General features: G+C 42.1%; 1 protein-coding gene across 3 annotated transcripts in view; it reads right to left on the bottom strand.

Moving 5' to 3' along the window:
- Positions 1–21,494, bottom strand: part of LOC100746211 (disheveled-associated activator of morphogenesis 1) — a 43,466-nt gene extending 21,972 nt beyond the window's left edge. The window contains exon 1 of one of the 3 annotated variants that reach the window (XM_012382205.3): positions 20,796–21,494. The gene's annotated coding sequence lies outside the window, so the exon portion shown is untranslated. Of the gene's footprint in view, positions 1–8,437; positions 8,478–10,266; positions 12,096–20,795 lie in introns of those variants that run through there. The other 2 variants (XM_012382203.3, XM_012382204.3) reach the window with 2 other exon arrangements.
- Positions 21,495–21,500: the final 6 nt, after the last annotated feature.

The following is a 21,500-nucleotide window of genomic DNA, read 5'->3' as shown; positions in this document are numbered from 1 at the left end:
TGTTCCTCGTTCGAATTAGGATGCTGAGGACAACGATGTGGAAAGAAATCGTCCTTGTTTGCCTGTCTGCCGACAACCTTGCAACGGAATGCATTCTCGTCTCTTCTCGCTACCGAACGACTGGTTTTTCTGCAGTAAAACGAGACGCACGAACGTGATCACCAGATTTTTTCCTGTTTCCACGGGGGAGGAGAGTTCCGCCGTCGTGCTCGATCACCGGCCTTGAGCACATTCTTCGTCGCGGTGGTCCTCCGAGTCCTGGCGACATTTCAATCGAGTTAATTCGAATCCAGTGAACGTCGAGTTTGCAAATTACGCTTTGAACACACCGCGAACTGCAGATCGAGGTTTATTGGATCCGAATTGTCGGCGTCGTTCGTTTTATCGCTCGTCAAAGTGTCTCATGAGCTACGGAACGCAATGTAGATCGAATGATTTAGCATCTACATGATCGTTGCGTCTTTTTACAAGATCGAGAGCAAGATCGAGAATCGGTATTTTTGTATATTGCTTTAACAAATACCATTTACAAAATGCTTGAAGTCGAGCTATGCCATGTTATATTCTGCGTTCTGACAATAGGAGAAAAAGGAGATAAGGTGAAAAATTTCATAGACATATTCCATCGTTCAGGAAGACAACGCTTGTAAAGCATCGAAGAGACGAACGGTTGTAAAGTCGGCAGTATCGGCCTTGTAACCAAGAAAGAGCAGGTATGTACTTGTTCGCGGAAACGCAGCACACCGAAGGTAGAAATAGAGGAAGGTTTCTCCGGCTCGTTTTCACCGGTAATGTCGGTAACGTTGTACTGGTCTGCGCCTTTACGCGCATTCCTGCGATAACACGACCAAACGAGTCGACACGATCGATTAGCAGCAACGCCATTAACCATCGTCGGCTCGCGTAACCGAGCCTCGCATTTCCATCGATATTTGAAAAGTGTCAACCATTCGACAAAATTATACGCAAATATTGTATGTCACAACGTTTGGAACATCGAAAATATTTCGCGGGCATAGCGTATACAGAAATTTATGGTCAATGGTACAATCTACATAAGTCTGAATGACCGATCAGAGAAATTGAAATTAGTCAGAATGATATTTACGACAAAATAGTTTGACTATATTTTAGATTTTCAATTAGACGCATCTAGTTAGTACTTTTGCGATCGATTAATATTTTTATTCGATACTAACATTATAAGCTATGAAAAGGTATATGTATTTTTTTCGAAACCAATAATTTAAGCGAATATTTTAATTCTTAGGGGATTAAAAGCAGATTAATACTCTATCGATAAAATAATTCCTTCCTTCATGCACGCGTTCCTATGGCTCCACAATTAATGACGCAAATATCAATCATTGCGACTTATTTTATCGTTCGCAGTGCAAAAGTATATGGAAGTAGAAATCGGCATCTAAATCGATATGGAATCGTTAAGAGAGTTGCTTAACGATGCCACCATATCAAATAAAAATTATTACGGGTGGGAATGGCGCATTTTGCTACCTCGATTACATCGATCGTCACGATTATAGTCGCATGAGTGTTCGCATATTGCGTTTAGTATCCTTATAGACTCAATAAAAAAGAATGCTTCGCATCCATACGATACGTTTAATGCAATTGACTGCACACGTCAGGCGTAAATTCAAATAGAAAAATAGAAAAATTGAAGGTAAACACGTCCATACAAACATCTGAATACAATGAACTCTTAACGATCAGCCTAAGAGAAATTGCATTTGTCAAAGATTTTCCACGCTCACGCACCAACTGACTGACGGCAATAACCAATGCTTGTTTAAATTCACAAGCGTTCACAATTCGCTTGTGAATGCTTATTACGCGTACCTCGGTGATTTCAATGACCGCATAGACGCGCAATAAGACTTGGAAAAACATGCACAAAGCGGTGCAATGTAAAACACGATTCTAAACAATTTAACGTGGAACGTGTTACAGAAGAGTCGCATTTGAAAAGGAGATAATCTCATAAATTTCCAATCCACGTTTCACCTTCCCTTGTGCAACTTAGATGTAAAGGACCACCTACTAGAAACACGAAGCAATCGTCTTGAAACCACAATCTTAAACACGCGTGAGTGGTACAGCTTGTTACTTAAGTGGTGCACTTCACGTGCTTCAAAAGACCACCATATTCAGCCAGATAAGGCGATTTTCAAGCGGAATGCGTAACATAAACTTTTGAAAAGTAGTGCGTTGTCTTCCGGCTAATGTGTGGCCAATCTCGGTTGATGGCACCGTGTATATCGCTTAGAATTTAATTATATCTTCATTCGCTTTGCTTCCCCTATATGAATTCGAAGTTGTTCCAAGTTCTGTCTACAGCTCAACAAAGTTCTCCTTTTTCAAGTTCAGCCTTCCATTATAGGTCGATTATATACATATGTACACTCCCCCGATATATGCGTATGTATTTCGAGGTCCTAATCGGTGTCAACTACTGCACGTATCGACCTACTGAGAAAGACCCGTTAAGTTGGACCTCCCTTCCCCTCTCTTCATCTTTTTCTCTGTCTATCTTTTGACTTTTAGAACATCGAACGGCTCACTCTACTACGCTGCATCATTATGCCATTTAAGCGGGAAAATCGCCAGAGTTCGCAGAACTTTAGGACGATTGTAATTTTATTTAACCTAAGTTCTTTAGGAATTCGCAAGATCGATGGCGATGCTAAATATTAATGGAAATAACGTTATTCAGTGAAATGCATTAAACGCAGAGTATTTGAGGATTTACGAAACTGAGCTACACTGTTGTATCGAGCGTGGGCGCTCAGACCGTCGCGTGGGCTCATTCAAACATTATTTCGTTATTCCATTCTCGTCTGTGCTGATTTCATGGGCACCAAACGTCCGGCCAGCCACCTTCGTGACTTTTCCCGACTATTAACCATTTTCTGCACGTTCTGGACCTTTTGTCCAACACGATGCTTCATGGATAAGATATTATGGATTTACATATGTCAAACAGACTGTTATACTACAAAGCAAACTACCGTTACTAGTCTTCGTACTTTTGAAGTTCGCGAGAAAAGACAGTTACGTTCTAGATTATCCAGCAACATTTATACAATTCTTACGGAAGGTCATCGATTTCACAGAAACTTTGAGTGATTTCCACTGTGGTTGCAACAAATCCAGAGATATTGATTATTTAAGCAAGAACTTAAGTGTACTTATGTGTATGACAACGTTCAAGGGAACACGGTCATAAAATATTAACATGAAAATCATAGCTCGCAACTCGAAAGAAAATGACTATAATAAGCGACAACGGCAGAGGAAGCGTCGCAGAAATAAGTATAAAAAGCTGCTCGTAATTTCAAGATATTCGGGTCGCGAACTTAAAGGCCGATCTCGAACATTAGACGTTTCTTGCACGTTCGTTGTTTTTTGTTCGACATATCGATCATGCCTATAGATGCAATGAATTCAAAAGGGACCTATTTTCGAATAAAATAAAACAATTGATAAGATCCTCAGTCCTATTTTACGTGAAAGAAAATTGAAAATATTCCAAGTGAGATTCCTTGACTTCAACTTTGCGGAAATATCATAAAGATTGTTCGATCCTTTTACTAGTAATAACCGTGACACAGCATATATATGATGCTTGATAAAAATCATGGCACACTGACCTCCAGTAGTATTTTAGAATAAATTTACTGGGGCCCACCGACGGTAACGGTGCCCGATTCCGATGCGGGGGACACATTTTCGATTCGATAGGCGTGCTGAAAGGTCGATCTACGAGGATCTACGTGATTGTCGCTTCGTTGCCATTGTTTTCGTGACTCGCCTTTCTGCAATCGACTTAATTACGATTTCATGACACGTAAGTCGGTGTGCAGACAACACTATTTCGTATGCACGTCCAGGAAAAGTCCGGAATATTGTTATCGAATGGCTGCAACAATTTACAATAGTTGATATTTGATCCGATAAAACTAAAGCTTTTAACGAAATCTCCTTGGAGAAATCCACCTTGATTATACATAGCAGAGAGGAAGTATGGTTTAAAATTCAATGCCTTTTATTCGCCTTCAAAGCCACGGACTGAAGTCCACTTCCGAGGCGTTCTTAATTAGCCTGCGAAGTCTAGTAGCCCGAAGCTCGGTCGAAAGAAATCGGAACACACGACAGCATGAAACATTTCCATGGCCGTTATTCCAGCAACATATTGCCTTTTCTCCGATTATCTTGACGAATCGTCGAACAAGGTCTTTCGTGACAGGGGTGCGCGATGCGACGGAATCTAGACCAGTTCCAGCGAGCAGATCGAAGAAAATCATACGAAAGAGACGTGTGAATATGTAGATTAATCGGTTGTTTGCGAGCAAAACCAACGAAGGATAGGAGTGGTTCGATTCGCGCGCTACTCGATTACTCTCTTATCTATCGTAGTAGGTTAGTGGGCCGTAATTTTTGCCGCATCCTACTGCGATAAATCGTCTATCTTGACCGGCCGATTTTTCGCTTCGTTTCCTCTTGTTGCATTCTTTCATCGTTTCGAGGAGAAACGAAAATTTCACGCATGAAGGCTTACCTAAGAAGTTTAACTGGAAGGCGGTCTTTCTCTAGTACCGCGGTGTGCCGATGATAGGTTGCACCGTAAGATTAGAATAGTCGTTGATAAGCTCTTCAGGCCGTAAGTTCGCCACAGTCATGCCAATACAGCGTTATCCTCGCCGCCAAATAAGAAATAACAAACCGCATCTACCGATTCGTGTTCGGCAATGTGGAACTGGCGCGAGGAGGAACTTTCGAACTTGAGATGATAAGCTACTCTCACGACGAGGTCGTCGATAGATCATCGTCGCGTGTTCCTCGATTTGTTCTATGTACCGTTGGACTTAAATGCCAGGGTTAAGTAACGCACACTCTCACGAGAAAAGATGAATTTACGAGTGAACGCTTACTAAATTAACTTGTTCTATCCACGGTCACGATTATCCAGACGCTCGGCGTACTTGTACACAACCACGCAATTCGCATTTATCAAGCCCACTTTCTAACACGTTTATGGAACTCGACGATATGTAAATCTCGGGCTTTATCAGAATATAGCCGAAGCATTCTTTACATCTTATAAAAATTCCTATCGTTCTTGTAAAATTACGAGCTAAAATCCTTCAGAAATTCTTCACGAAGCTCAATGCTGAAGTCATCTAATGCTTATAATCTTCTTTTTTCCTCTTTCGAAACGGAAACACCCTACTGTAAGCTAGTCTATCTCCCACTAACTTTCTTCACGGTGTTCGCACGAAATACATTCCTAATTCGCGGCTGAATCTCACTGGTGAGTCACTCGACACACACGAACAAGGACTGGTGCTCCTCGTGGGTGGAGCACGAAACCCTTAGGCCCAGACGAAATCAATAATAGCACGCCTCCGCGATATAGAACGCATAGAGACAAATTCGTCGTACAGTAAATAAGAAGGAAACGGAATGAGCAATGGTGAAATTCGAGCAGTTACCTCTAACCTCCAAGAGACCGATTGATCTTCGCTTAGAACGTACTGACATCACCCTATGGTGATTCGCGATCGATCGATATTGCCTGCTCACGATTCCAGCTCAGCTCCGGAGATGATTTAATTAAAAGAACTCGAATGACAAGGGCCAGGAGTCGATAGTGTAGTATTACCTCTGTTCCCCTGTCACTGGATTGCTGCCAGTATATCCGAGCTCCTGTCGGATTAAGCGAATAGGAACAGCTGATACTCTGGCAGTGAAGTTTTCCTAGTATCGTGTTCGCGTGTTTCGAATTGGGGTTTGCTCACATCATGAGGCTATATATAATAACGAAATAATTAACTCGTGGAGAATGAACAGGTATGGGTAATCCTGCGCTCTATGATGTTCAATGTCAGTCCATTGATTGACGTTCGACTTTCGATGTAACGGTAAATGATGAATCTATCGATATCCAGTGATGCAAGTATTTGAATAGAAATACAAATTTATTGCACGAAACGAGAGAGAGAGAGAGAGAGAGAGAAAAGTTCATTCAGACAAATCGTTGAAAGAACAGAAATCAGATAAAGAAAGATTTATATCCTTGCAACGCAAGTCTTGTTTCAATAAACGAAGCCTAGCCACCAAATTCGGATAATTTCTCTGGTTAGGAAGAATCTATCAGACAATCACGGAGTCCCGTCCCTTCTTCGGATTCCCCACGACGACGACGCCACCGCGTGCAACATCTTGGCACGAGTTCAAGCATTCGTTATTCCTTGCACGCTTCACGGCTGTCCCCTCTTCATTCCGCTTCTTTGCGATGTGGCGACCAGCTAGCGACGGTCTTTTTCTTGGTTATCCGTATTTACGATTTTAGGAGACACTCACAACGACGAACGGAGATCGAAGAGAATATAAGAGAGACAATATTTCGTAAAAAAATTCGATTAAATCCCATAATTAAGCGGTATTTGCATTCTAATCGTTACTCGTTTGAGAAAGTTTACAATTCTTCGTTTTCTGTCTGAAATGTTTCTTCTTTGATTACTTTCTCAACCAGGTATTAAAGTTTTGTCGAATTTGATCCACCAAGATTTATATTACAATGTTCTGAAGACGCTTTGCTTTCACTTCGTTCGCTTTGAGATAGCTCGCAAGCTTATTTTACTTTATATTCCGTAAAAGATAGTATACCTTAAAATCTGTGAAACTGCAGCTTGGTAACCAGAATTATACTTAACGGAAGCCATTTCCTGTTACCTAATTAATCCAATCGTTTTCTATGGGCCCGATAAAATTGTAGTAGAAGAGCGCGATGGAGGGGAGGAACGAGTAAAATTCGGGCCTGTTCCGCATTTTGACAGGTGAAAAATTGTGAACGCATTCTTGCTTGCCGGTCTGCTTCGAAAGAAGGCACGAGCACCATCATCTTCTCTTTGTCGATGAAATAAAAAAAAAAAGGAAATAAAATAAGATTAACAAGGGAACGAAGATTGCCGTTCAAATGAGGTGGTCATTAAGGCGATTGCTTATTACTCATGCCAGCTCTTTTTGCGACATCACATTTTTCACCAGCGATTTCTTCGCGTGCTAAGAAAAAAAAAACGGTTTACGGTATCCTGACGGGCCGAAACGATAGCGCTGTTTATGCTATCAGCTCGAGACGTTATCACTTTCACAACGTGTCTTAGACTTTAGACTGTCCAATGCCCGTAGAATCACCTAAATTAGTTGAAAGTTCGTTCTCTATAATCTCTTCCAAGTGAAGTCCAAATGAAAATTAACGAAATTTAAATCGATACCGAGCTGTTACAGCGGTCTAGTCGGATATTTAAGACGACGGGGAACAGCAAATTAGAAATAAGTTTACCGTTAGAGAGTATCCGAAGCGGCGCTCGTTCGTCGTAAAAGCAACGCGAACCTACACTTCATTAGAAGCATGGTTATTATCGTGGCACGTAAACCGATAATTTATATCGAAAAGAATCACTTCCGTGTTGCGGAACATCGTCATATTTAATTGTAACTCTTCGAGGTAAGTAGGAGCAACATTTCACGTATAGCACGTTCGTTCCACTGGTCTCGTGCCGTCAACCAAGAGAAACTCATTCATGATACATGATGCTCTTGACATTTAACGATAAAGAACGTCCAACTGTTTGCCCTCTTCACCGCTACTTCTACCTTCTGGTCGTGTTTTACCAAGCCACTCGAACATTTTCGGTAACGCCAGACCTTCAAAGGCTATGCTTTATCTCTCGTGCGATAATACTCTTATCTTGCTCGCCATCTGTCTTTTAGGGTCGCCAGAATATCCAAATTCCATAAGAAACAGTTGTGGATAACAAACGAGTGTTTCGATCATTAATTTGAGACTTTCTTCGAGGTAGTTAGGGGCTTTAACACAGGAAGCAATATTATTTATGAAAATTTATTCGTTTGGAATAGAAACTTGGTTTTTGTTTAAATACATAGTTATTTTGTTACAAATCTTGCATTTTCCTCGTTCTAATAACAGCCATAAACTTCAGCATGGACTGAATTTTATTAATGGACAGTAATGTAGGATTAACATTTCCCCTAATGATTTGTATTTAGTTCGGAAAATAAATCGCTACGTACATCCATTTGTCTAACTTTTTATTGTTACTTTATCGTTACTTTGACACGAATGCTGCACTACTTCTTTGCCGATAATGTTCGAATCTCCTTTCCATTCCACGTATTAACCTCAAAACGTTAATTTGCAGTTAGACCTAATCACCTGAGCGATCGGGAACTGTAACAAACCTTTCTCTAATTTCCGATGTTATATGAAAATAACACGACCGACATCAGGACCAAACTCACTAATGAGAACCAGTCTCGGCATGGTAAATCCATAGGGAAACAGAGAATCAGGGTCGACATTATAAATCTATTAAACATTCATTCATCTAACCTTGACTGTGTCGAGGTGGGAAAGTGGTTTAGACAGCTAGCAAACTTGTACTTTCCACATCGATTTCCTGAAACAAGAAAATGTGCTCCTAATAGAAGAAGCCCTCGACGATGGCTCTCGATCAAGCGCGCGTAAATGTCGATAGACGTCACGGAAAAAAGGGAAGAAATTACGACGGTTCAATTGCGTGAACGATGGAGGAAACGTATGACAGGTTTTTTCGACGAGCATACTCCATTGGCATTAATTGAAATCGAGATACTGATCAGCAAAGTATAATTGACCAATTAGTTATAATTTTTTAAATTCAGCATCGAACGAAATGCGATTAGAGTATGTTATCCTCCAATTTATAATTCAAGATCTGATTATTGTTCTCCATTTCGAAACGGAATTTTTTGGGAGATCGACCGAACCACCGCGTCAGTCATCTCCACATCACATAGGACCCTTCCAAGGACATAGTGCGCTGAAGATTTAATGGAAGAAGGAGCACGAGATATTAAAAAAACCACTATGAATCGTCTTACACAGATTCCACGCGAAACACACAGACCTCGGCAATAACTTACAGACATACAGTTTTCCTCTATCGCAAACACTGACTCAATTATTATTTTTTATTTCTCTCTGTTGAACTTGAAACGAGTAGTAATTTTATTCAAATCGATGCACCATCCCGCAACATTTCCATTAAATTCCTGTGTCAAGATAAAATGTAGCAAACGTTGATGCTTTTTAAGCAAGGCCCGCATTTCTTCGTTCCGAAAGTTCATTTCGTAATAGCAAATCATGTGCCGAGACCGGCTAAATGACAAACGTTGTTCTAGTGATGGTTTTCGTAATATCCATGAGGGAAATACCATTGCAATGTATGGAAAAAGAAATCGGTTTGAAATCCCGAGATACCTTGCCGACGATCTATCAGCGGTCTTCGTTTCCTGCATCGTCGAAATCAATCTGATGTCCAGTCACTTTCATTTTCATGCCTGAACACGACCCGAGGAGAGATAGCGCAAGAACGTTAATTAACGCAACATCGCATCCCCGTCATCTTCCTGGTCCTTGAGTTACGTAAAAACAAGAAGTGACTTGCAATCGACGGCGACACCACACAAAACGGAATTCCGTGTTGCACGTGTATCACGTGTCCGCGCCAACTCGACAACGCGTCAACGATACTCGCCACATCGAGAGGATCTCTGGTGGTCTAGCGGAACGCTTCGAAATGGCTCGTCTAGTGGTGTATTGCATCTGACTTGCGGTATTTTCCGGTATGACAGCATCATGAAACTCGATGATGCTTGCTAGATACAGATCGGTGAATCGTACACTTCCGAAGACATGTTACCATCGCTAATCATACGCGATTTATTTCAGTAGCTAATTGAACCGTTTAATTCAAAAGTGATATAGATAGAAAAAGTTAATTGCTAGATAATGAAAGGAGAAAGTAAAAATTCCGTAAGAGGCCGCGTGGGCGATTCTCACTTATTTTGTTAGCCACCGACAAACTAATGAAGATACGCTTACACAACTTCTGTACAACATAGAATGAAGCTGCGGTTCGAGCTGCGATGTTAAACCAAATAGACAAAAAATTGACTTGTACCACTTTTGCATTAAGCAATTCAATTATTTCTACAATTTATATAACGATGTATAACGATATTCGCGCTTCCGGCTTGGACTCGAATCAAATTCATAATAATTTTTCGGATCGCGCCGATGAAAAAATGATCCACATCCTCCGGTCAATTGCCCGACTGCTCAACACGGATAAATTCGTCTATATTAAAAGATAGCCGACAAAGGGTGTTCACACTTACGAGTCAGCGGGAGTGGCGCTCGTGTGACGGCGCGTGCTGGTCGATCTCAGCAAACGACATCTTCTAACGTCGATTTCTATTGATCCTGTGCAGCTGATGCTTCCAATACATGTAGTTCACGCTCAAGCGTTAAATGTCCTCTCGAAACGCGCTGGAGTGCGGTTCACTTTCAACGACATCCCTCTTTGACTAGATCTAAATAGGAACGGGGAACTGCCAGAATCTGTATACACAAGATCGATCCCTTCGTCTCGCAATATAATTCCCTTAATCGGAACGAGAGAAACGCGATCTTCTTTGCTACTCCACTCACTTGCACACACTATTGACAATCGATTGAACGGTATATCTTTAGTAATTACGTAAACGTTGGATCGTACGGATGATTCACGAAAATGCGCGTTCCGAGTTGGAAGATTCCACGAGGAAAGATCTCGCAATTCTCGGCAGACGCTGCTCGTCTACCACAACGGACACGAGAGCGTCGACCACGTGGTGGAAGAAGCGAGGCTCGACACGACTCGAAGGAGTCTCCGGCGAATTCTGCGAAGTCTTTGTGTGCGTCTACAGGCACGTGTGTCTGCGTGAAAATGCGTGTTTCTCGCGTGTCACGTGGCCCTTAAGGCTGGCTCACAAGGGGCAGAAGCGTTGGAGACCGAAAGCCATTGTTGTCGTCGCTTTAGCATCGGGCCTGGCTGCTACTGCCTACGCGAAAGAGTCGTCGATGGAGGGTAGTTTATGGCACGGCACCCCATAGGGGACTGGAGCCCTCGTACCATGGACCAAACATCTGCCCAAGTCCCCACCACTGGCTGCCCTACCGAACACCGCGTTTCGACCAGCCGGGTTATACCCTTCTTTTTTATGCTTTTTCCTTCGGTACGGCCCGAGTTTCTCGACGTTTTAGCCCACGCTTCTTAACCGCATGTTCGCTCGAAAATGGTAAACAGAGCGAGCGAGCAAATGAGTGAGCAGAGTACTTGCAACCGGGCGTGTGTACACGGTGCAATTTGCGTGGCGATGCGTACTAGCTAATGCTCGCGGGAAAGGAACGTCGAGGGCAGCGATGTCGAAGCGATTAGGGCGGTTCCAGAGATGCATAATGCATACGCGTTGATGCATACCTTCTATGATCGATTTCATGGCATTGTTTTAAGCGGGTCGCGTGTTTGTAGAGCGCAGACTGCGCCATCCGAAGATACGTCTCGATCCAATGCAAATATCATAGGATCGAATAATAATAACTATTGGCCCAGCAAGGAGAATTATACAAATTGTTCGATGAGTGTGGAGTTTATTCTGATGTGAATGAACAATTTCAAACATCGAGATCTTGCCGGAAATGCAATGCTAATTTAATGCGTCACCACACCCTATGTTCCCGCGGCGTTCATGCCCCATAGCAACACCGTAATTAGGATTGTTTCACGGTTTATTAAGAACGAGTCGGCCACGATTTTGGGTGCGCCATTCCGTGCCAACACTCCGTTCGTCGATAACGCAAAGCGTTGCCTTCCGTGAACCTGTTCGCTCACTTGCAGCTATTTATGTTAAGTGTAACAAACATGTAATCCGCGTGCAATATTTTTCCATTAATTACCCGCAAACCTTGAACCTTATTCGTGAACAACGTTTTCGTTCCAAATAACAAATACAACTCAGGAATCGCAATATTTCTCGAGTATCTCGATTCGTATCCGTCTTTGATTACTCTTTCAGTGATCGGTACGCGCAGCGAAAGGAAACCAACCACTAAAGTCTATTATAACAGCGTGCACGCACGCAAACGTCGCCGCGTTAATTATATGCGAGCGGAGAAAGAAAGAGTACGTAACTCGTGCATAACGATTTTGCGCGACGATCGGCACGCCGATGACGCGCGATCTAGCTGCAAATTGCAGCTGGCCGCAGGAGGGTTGGCTCTACAATTGACAGCAATTGACGACAATTAGGGACAGGAACGATGACAGTCGTGATTTCGTCGATGAACGGGACGACGCGACGCGAAGCTGTGGAACGCCTTCGGATTTAATCCATGCCTCCGACACTTTCGCTTAACGAGACCGCGCGCACTTTAATGAAAAGTGTAACTGTATTCGAATCACAGTTTCACTCGATTCAAATTGTAACATATAAGCAGGATAAACGTTACAGCTAATTGTCTAACGTTTCGATTGTAGTTAAAAAACGGACTGAATAACGATTCTCTAATCGTTTAAAAAGGGGAAATCCAATGAATAAACTCAAGTTTAAAAAATAATAACCATCGCAGAGTTGTAACAAAGAAAAGAGTTTAACGAGATAATTGCAGAACTTTTGAAACCTACGAATACTCGCGATCCATCTTTTACTGTAATTTCCACGAATGGCTCGCCGAATCAAGAATGCCCTCCGTAACCTTTGATTTTGCTCGAAATTAAAGTATCTTTGAAAACCTATTAAGGCATTTATGTCGATCGTTTTGCTAAAGACTGTCGTACTGACGTGGTCAAGTATAGATCATAGTTGCGGCACAATTATTTCTGTAACTTAGAAGAAGGAAAGAGAAAAAAAGTAGTGGCATAGAGCCACTGATGGAATATCTTCATCGAATCGAGTTGTAACAAGGACATAATTTCGAACGAGACTGGACGAAGTAAGAGGCGAGACCACCGGTGTCCTTGATGCCAGTTTCTCCTAACAAGGGTTGCCGGTTGGTCTGCTGAAGTGGCTGCGCGACCAAATGAACATCCCATAAAGGGACGCGTTGAACCTTTCCGAGAAAGTCCAGTTGGGATTCCAGGGGAGGAAGAAAACCTTAGGGACGCGATATATGCGTGACTCGATGAGGTAAAGAAGGGAGGACAGTTTTCAGGCAAGAGAAACGTCCAGCCACTCGAGACCCTCTGCATTTTCCTCTTTGAATTCGTAAGAAAGCTGAAATACTAATTTATATTTAAATAATTATACAGTGCTGGGAGAATGGAAATTATTTTTTAATCTCGTTGTCTTTGCGTTTTTTCCTTTGTCATTGTTATTGCACTACTGATTACGAGTGGAACTCGAAACATCAAAACGTACTACATATTGATTTCTCATTCACGTGAGTCATTGTTTCGTCTCGAGAGATTTGCACACGTTCGTTTCACACCTTGGAGGGTGTTTGACGAAAAGATTAGCCGGTGCTCGTGTACCTTTCTCGTCTAGTTCACAATACAAAAAGTTGCAGTTCAAAATCCGAACAAAGATCTAGAACCATTCGACAAATTAAAATTCATCATAATTTCTTCTTTGCACTCCCGCCTCTTCTACTAGCATTTTCACAATGGCTCTAGATTTAAAAAAGACCTGTTTGTAAATGGACAGCTGCATATATTTTTCGGTCTTTGTTCAGGGTGGTCGGAGCATGAATCAGGATTTTAATATCCAAGTTATGCGTCGACTTTAAACTCCTTATCGTCCCTTTCCACAATGACGTCATTGTCTCGGCTGGTTAAAGGCTGCGAGCTGCAGCGGCGTGTGCGCGACCGCGACTACAATATTTTGGCAGACGTCGTCATCCGGGCCTTCTGACTCACTGAAAAGAACACTCGACCCATTATGCACCGGTCCATCCTAAAGCCTCGTGCACACGACGGTGAAAAGTCACGTAAAAGCGGTGGCACGCGAGCACCAGACGCGATCGATAACTCGCATGAATGAATCACAAGACTATTACGTGCCGACCTTAACCTGGCTATATGGTTCTCATGGAATGCCGAGGAAATTCCTTTACACCTTGCCGTTGAAAGTATCATTTGTAACGATTTAATTACACGTGTAACTACCATCTTGAACAATTCGTGTGAAAACGATCGATAGAATCTTTTATAGTACCGAGGCACTGCAAATATGGCTCAATGTCAAATAATCATTGGAGGTAACCTACTTCTATACACCCGCATCGGTCTAACCGTCGATAACATAAAAAGCGTCGTAAATCATACGAACAATTGCTCTAGTTACAACCCTATCCCACTTGCATGCCGTTGTAAATCATATTTGGTGAAGCGGCTGGTTTAACGCGATTGCATCGAGTTTGTTGAATATTCATCAACGAGGATAGAATTTCACGTCGTCTCCATGACGGTATAAGCGACGATAATAGAGTAATACAAAGGGATATCGAGTCGGTGCTGTGAAAGAACCTTAAAGGTATACGATATATTCACGTAGGGAGCTGACAGCTGTGCCCGATAGTCCACATGGCGCTCTTTGCTCTTGTCTGGATGCAGGACTATCGATTTTATCGTGTAGTTTCGCTAACGAATGGTTGGACGGACATTGATTAGAAGGCAGCAGTTTATCGCTCGATAGTTATTGACTCGTCCTGTTCCTTGCGGCTAGACTAGAACGTAAGAAGAGGAAGAAGCCTCATCCGTGCTCCGTATCCATAAGCGTTGATACTTCGATCGACCATGTCTTAACAAGTCATTTATACGCAGCTTGTCTTACGGATATTATGTATATCCGGAGTTATTATTCCATCTTCCTGTTAGGTGAAGTTGATCAAACGAAAGAATATAGAGTAAACGAAATTGTGTTTATGACTCGAGTAAAGTAAAGATCCTTAATTGAAACTTTAATGAAGCGTGCCTGATGCGTTTGCCGTTTTGCGATACACGGTCTGGCTAATGCATCAGAACGCAAGCAGAGCGTGACGAGCGCAAATCTACACGCTATACTTGTCTACTAATACGTCTGCTTCCTTGTCCAAGCCGGTAACCCAACGTGTATCTCTAACTCGCAAAGACGACGAGATTCAAGTGTTCCAGTCATATCGCAAGGTTACCGGGGGAGTAGAATCGTAATCTCAGAATGTACAATCGTCATAAATATATGGCGAAGCAGAATGTAATAATACAGAGGAGAATATTCTCTACCCTAAAATCCTCTTAAAGCTGCCTTAACGAATGAACGACTACGAGCTGCAGGCGCTTTAATTGGTGCCGCGATGATGAATGGCACAGTAGACCGAGCCCCTCGTGCGCCAGCTATCTCCAACCTTAAACGACGTATCATCCGGAAATTAGAACGAAACCAAGGTTTATCGGTCGCGAGCAAAATCTTTGAGTCCTAAAATTCGCTAGGTTAGGCTAGCTTACAATTTGTCTGAAGTCTTCTATATGTGGCGCGCTTCTTGCCGATTATTAATGATCATTCGACCGTTTAAATTAGAACGGGACGCGGATCGTTAATTAATGACCGCGACGATAGGTTTGTAGGATGTTCATGAAGCACCGATGCTTCTCTTCGGTAGATCAAAGAGAATCTAAAGTTTAATATAGCTTGTTCCTGTTTAGGATGGACTTAAAAGTGACAAAAATGAACAAATGAATATTCACGTACGAATTAAAATTCAAGCGCGACGTGAATATCCTGCGGAGCTTTTTCATCCTATTCCATGTGACGAACGTGTCTTTCCATATTGAATAAAAAAGTTATTTAATAACGAATTCTGTTCTAGTCGTAAATGTTGCGCAATGGTATTAAAACGAAAAATATCTAGTGTCGAAAATATGCCTTCCGTTTTTGGAAACAAATATCGGAACTTTCACTGGCCAGAACCACAGTTGCTTACGAATGATCCTACTGTTTCATGAGGCTATTGTTTCATCAACAATTGTTTCGTAATGGGTTGATGCGAACCGTGACAATACAGGTTGTTTCAGGTGTCTGCCGATTGTATTGACTTAATGAGAATATGACGAAAGTTTCCGATCTTGAGTTACAAATTAAGATACGTATTTCCCCATGAATTGTATCGATTTTAGCAAAATTCATCAAACCAGACACACACGAAATACAGAAAATATACCTACAGTCAATGCGATATTTTACGAACATACTGTATATATTTCGAAGCTATATTAACAATAAAGAAATTCCCAAGATGGCACACTTATGAGAGGAAACACGTGTTACGTGGTAGCTACTCTAAATATTTAGAAACCGTCTTTGCATAGGGCGGTTCATGGATAACGTTTTGTTAGGTTGCCATGGGAAAACGTTTTCTTCTTCCACGTGCTGTTTTCTCTTAGTTTTTCATATTAATTTTCCTCGAGGCTCTGTTATTTTCAATATTTTGGAGAGAAAATAATGATATTACGTATCGAGCTATTATAGTTTTATTGGTCGCCCTTAAACTTGATTCTAGATCTTGAGGATGACGTCAGAGCCATAGGAAACGGATATTAGAACTCACGGCCTTGTTAATGGGGATACACACACGTACAGCAAGTTCCTTTGTTTCAAGTAACAGTATTCGCAGCTTCGTATCTAGCAGACTGCAGAACGTACAAAATTGAGAAACTCCTGCCGTTTTCGCCGCATGGAAGGTTCTGCAATTTCGGAAATCTAGCTAATCAAGAGGGTAAAGTACATGTAACGAGTGAAATTTTCATTCGAAAATGAACAGGTTTCGGCGAAGACACACAGGTATGTCCGAAATGAATTCGCACGAAGGAGAAGGTAAATTGGGTCGCATTGGAGGACCGATTAAAAATAACAATAAATTTCGGCGTACAGCTGCATGCAGGATGCGGTGGCGGCGTTTCGAGATGTTGGCAAAGCGCTCAATAACACGCCACGCTATTGCGGTAACGCGTGTATGTCCAATTCGATGTACAGTTAGGTATGCGTTTGATAGCACGTTCGACTGCGCGATCGTAAAGAACAGTAAAAATCGTAATAAGTGCGCTGTGGACCGTGTACTTCTCCTTCTCGTATCGCAACCGTAATTCTCTCCCTCTCACTCCATCTCTCTCTCTCTTTAGCTGGGCATCGGCTACCGTACGCTGTAAGTTGCATTAAATTCTCAACGAGAGAACGCAGCCTTCACTTCGGCCAAGGGAAAAAGGAAAATCGAAAGCCGGAAGATTCCTAACGATACCGGGACTTGTTTCTTCCCCGTCACTGGATACGTCCAACGATACGTGTCGTTATCTAATGCAACTTGCACAACACTGACAGAAACACCAGAGAAACAAGCGTGAGTTGGAAATGTTAAGCTTCCGTTGGTTGTGAGTTAATAAAACTTTTTGACTGATACGCCTTCTTTCAAACCTTTGATATAGGCGAACAAAATAGAAATCGTGTTTGATATCGAGCGTGTTTAATGACTGGAACTTTCTCTATGTACGCTCACGCAGCTAATCGATGATCGCGATTCGCGTAAATGTGTGTACACGTTAATTATTCTATAAAAGACCAAGTTTGCGTAAATCGAATTGCCCGCAGAATCGTAACGAGAAAATTTCTCGCGCACCTGAATCATATCGATTATTTACAGCACTGATAAGACAAGCGAAGAGAAATGAAATATACTGAAAACTACTCGTTTACTGTGGGATTTATCTCGATTGCCAGATTAAATCAGTTTTGTCGCAATTAAAGATAAACGATAACCACCAATCGGAACGTTTGTTCCGCACGATTTCTTCCACGATATATATACATAATTTTCCAAGATGATTGCATTATTTGTGTTGCGTGAAAATGATTGCGATAGGCATAGATTATGGACTTAATCAGATATAAAATATCGTCGTTGAAACTGCAATAAATTTTCGATTTGATCATCTTTCGATCGGTATCATACGATATAGGAAAGATCAAAAGGCGCGTGCTGAAATGTGTACGCACTGCTGGGACAATGGTGTCCTTCTAGACGTTGTCGATGGGCCGATACAATGGCAACGGGCACGAGCCTACGTGTACAACCCGTGTAGGTAGTCACTGACATTTTAAAATGTCAGCGGGCCCCCTCGTAATGCGCTGTTTATCATTTGGGTTACTTGTGAGTCGTCCATATAGCCGATACATATACCAACATTATGGAGATTCGTTATGGAGGTGCGATTAAAATTCGTGAGCTCATTGTTTCTCTTATCACTGTATGAAATAGTCATTCTGGCTGAGCGTTGCAAAAGCTTAGAAGAAAGTTCCTTTGCTACCTTTATATTTGCATAAATGGGATTAGGAGCCAGATTTGTTTCAAATTTGTTATTTATCTCTTTGAACGAATTTTGTATACTTCGTGTAACATACTGCCTAAACATACCTGGTAAGTTATTGAACAATGAAAATGTGAAAACGTTTGAAAGAATTTAACCTTATCGCGCAGCCAACGCGAGTCGTTAATCCTGAATAACTTGCAATTCTTCTTTGTAAGAATTCAAGATTAATAATGTCTGGCTTCTTAAATCCAAGGTAGGCAGTGATTTTTACGTCGCACAGGAATCACCGAATCGAATGAAAGCGCCAGTCGAATGCGTTCGTGGGACAAAACGCACAATGGAGATTCCTTGTACGCGTTAATGAAAATTGCTGCACAGTCGCAGAGAATGCGATTCGCGTCGTGTTGGTGTACATATATGTATATGTCGTATCTCTCACAATATCAGCAATGAAATAGAGTTTACCGTGTAATTTCATCGCTTAACCAGTAACGAAAACTCCTTTCCAAACGGAAAGTGCGAAGAGACGGAGAAAGCGTGGACAAGAATTTCTTTATCTCGTCCACCTACTCGTCTCGTTCGGAGTTTTTATAGTAGTTGCGTCGCGTTGCGTAATCCCTTTCATTAACAATATATCGTTCACTGAACTCTGGGAGCGTTCGATGACTGCAACTGCAGCAACGTGTATCTATGCCATGTTTTTCAATTGGAGTAGAAGCGTATCTACCGTGCATGAAGCATTCCATAAATGACGTTGCGCTATAGCATTTAGAAGTTGACATAAATCAAGGGCTCGTAACAGGTACATATATAGTAACGCGAAAATTACTGGTGCTCGACTAACTCGAACGATTTCGATTGAAATAGTGGCCCACGGTCGTGGTCAATCCGCATAACTTTTACTCCGATGTTAATTGCGCGTGACGAATTAAATGAAACGAGATTTCAGCCGGAATAGAATAGCCTTCAAGGTGGTTCGCGGTCGCTTTTACTCACCGCTAATGAACGATCCATATTTTCCAACGTGTAACAAGATTTCGAGAAACATAAACACATTTCCTATATTTTTCAAAGCGACGGCAATAAGAAGTGATAAAAAAAAGCAGAAATTGGTCTATCGTGATCGCCTATCGTGATCACCGATCGTGAAAGACTCGGAACGATACCTCTCATACTCTCCACCGATTCTTATTACCGAGATTATACATCTATTCATTCGTTCTGATTGATGTAACGACTATAATCGTTGCTCGAATGTCGGTGTTGGTGTTGCTGAGCGTCGTTTAAATCGCCCTACTACTCTCCATCGGTTCGAGTTCTAAATTTACGACTTTCTCCAACTATGTAACGTGAACTCGAAGCATCGTTTCGATTTGTCTGTTCGCCAAAGACATTGGAATTTATATGCACGTGCTTCACACTCGATAAGATTAAGATAGCATTAACGTCCTCGTTAATCTACTCTAACGCTATTTAAAATTTCTTTCATTTTGGGACAATACGAGTTAATTATTGCAATAAGTACCTACTTTGCACGACTATAAAACGGAATGCTTCAAAACACGATGAAATGTCGATATATTCCATTGCAAAACGGTATAATTGTATATTACGTACATCCACGTCACGTGTGTCAATTCGTCTTCTTACAGTCGTTGACATAGATTCTTTGCTTCCTTCGTCATGTAACTTTTACAACTTGCCACGTTCGCCGATGTATTATGTATCTAAACGCGTCTCGCAAGACTTGTTACCGACACTTGTCAGGAGACGTCTGTTGAACTTCGCGAAGAGTAACATTCTCTAACGACCCTGATCCTGTATGCTTAAAAGTCCCCGTTGAGTCGCACCAACTGGACTGACACAATTGACGCGGTGAATAGGGAACGCGTAAATCTTCGTTACGTAATTCCAGTTATTCGGTTACCCGTATAGCTTCGCGAAACCAGGATAGAAAGAGTCCTTTCTACCGTTCATGCGTCCAAGCGTTTGACCCCGTGAATTCTATGTACCTCGCGCATACTATCCGTTGAAACTCGGTTGATCTTTGGTCGACCGCGATCCAGGACCGTAGAGATCTGCGATGTCTCTGATTTACACGGAGTAATAAGATGCAATGACTCGTACGTCTTTTCTGTTCTTCGAACAATCGTGATCGCACGATACATATATTGCATACATCATCGGGCACCCGATTATATGCATAAATCTCTTTTTTTAAGACACGTACAATTATTTGATTTATAATATCGACACGATGACAGCATTCTCTTTCGCCGATATTTGTCCTTTGGTTATATTTAAATTAATTCAAGTATCCATCGATTTGAACATTGTCCAAAGTATTTATCGCCAACCGAACTACAACTGGAATTAAGTCTATATTCGATTGTAGTTATGCAAAGAACAACTACTTGGTGAAAATGACTTCTTTAATATGATCATCGCATCATAGATTCTTTATCGCTACTTTATCCGTTCTTACAATTCTACTCCGAATTAGCGCAATATTTATAAGATCCAAAACTGTGTCATAAAATAGTGGAATCTTACCGAGTGTTTGGCGATCCCGAAACGTCAGGATCCGTTAGTCGTGTCGGGACACGCCGATCAATAGAAGAGCAAAAGGCACATGTCCCGGTAGCTTCTCACGCGGTGCTGCTCTCGAGCTTGGTGGTCATGTCGCCTGTAAATGTAGGATAATCGTTCCTCCAACGACTACCTCAGTATCGATAATCGACGATTAACCTCCCTCGTTTCTTCACCGATGCATCAACGTATTCCTTGAACTTAGACGAATCTTTCTTAATAATAACTTCTCTCTCAACTCCGGAAGTTAATGAACAGTATCGTCGGGGATGATCGTAAAGTCGATCGACATCGATGATGCACGTTGAGCTCGGCGATACGGGGCAGATCGTGATCGAGCGGAAAATTCACCGATTCACTAGTCAGAGCTAGAAGTTTCCATGAAAGCGCGCGATGGGTGCGCTGCTGGTCGCCGGCGATGACGAACGATCAGACCGACGACGAGGTGCAAACAACGATTCGCATCGTGCGAAAATCGACAAGTTCGTCGTTGTGACGTGAACTAGCGTGTAATCGCGTGAATAGCACAGGGATAACGACGTCGAACGAAACGACAGGGATGCGAGGAACAACGCGAAAGCCGAGAAAAGTCGGGACACTGGCCTGCCATCGGGTAGACCGACGACCCGGTGCGGCACTCTCAACGCGGCGACGCACTGCGCCGACGTC

Source organism: Bombus impatiens, unplaced genomic scaffold (genome assembly GCF_000188095.3).
Source record: "Bombus impatiens unplaced genomic scaffold, BIMP_2.2 scf_0146, whole genome shotgun sequence".
In the NCBI taxonomy this organism is placed as follows: Eukaryota; Metazoa; Arthropoda; class Insecta; order Hymenoptera; family Apidae; genus Bombus; species Bombus impatiens.
The sequence above is the reverse complement of the archived record's forward strand: the minus strand, read 5'-3'. Positions and strand labels throughout refer to the sequence as shown.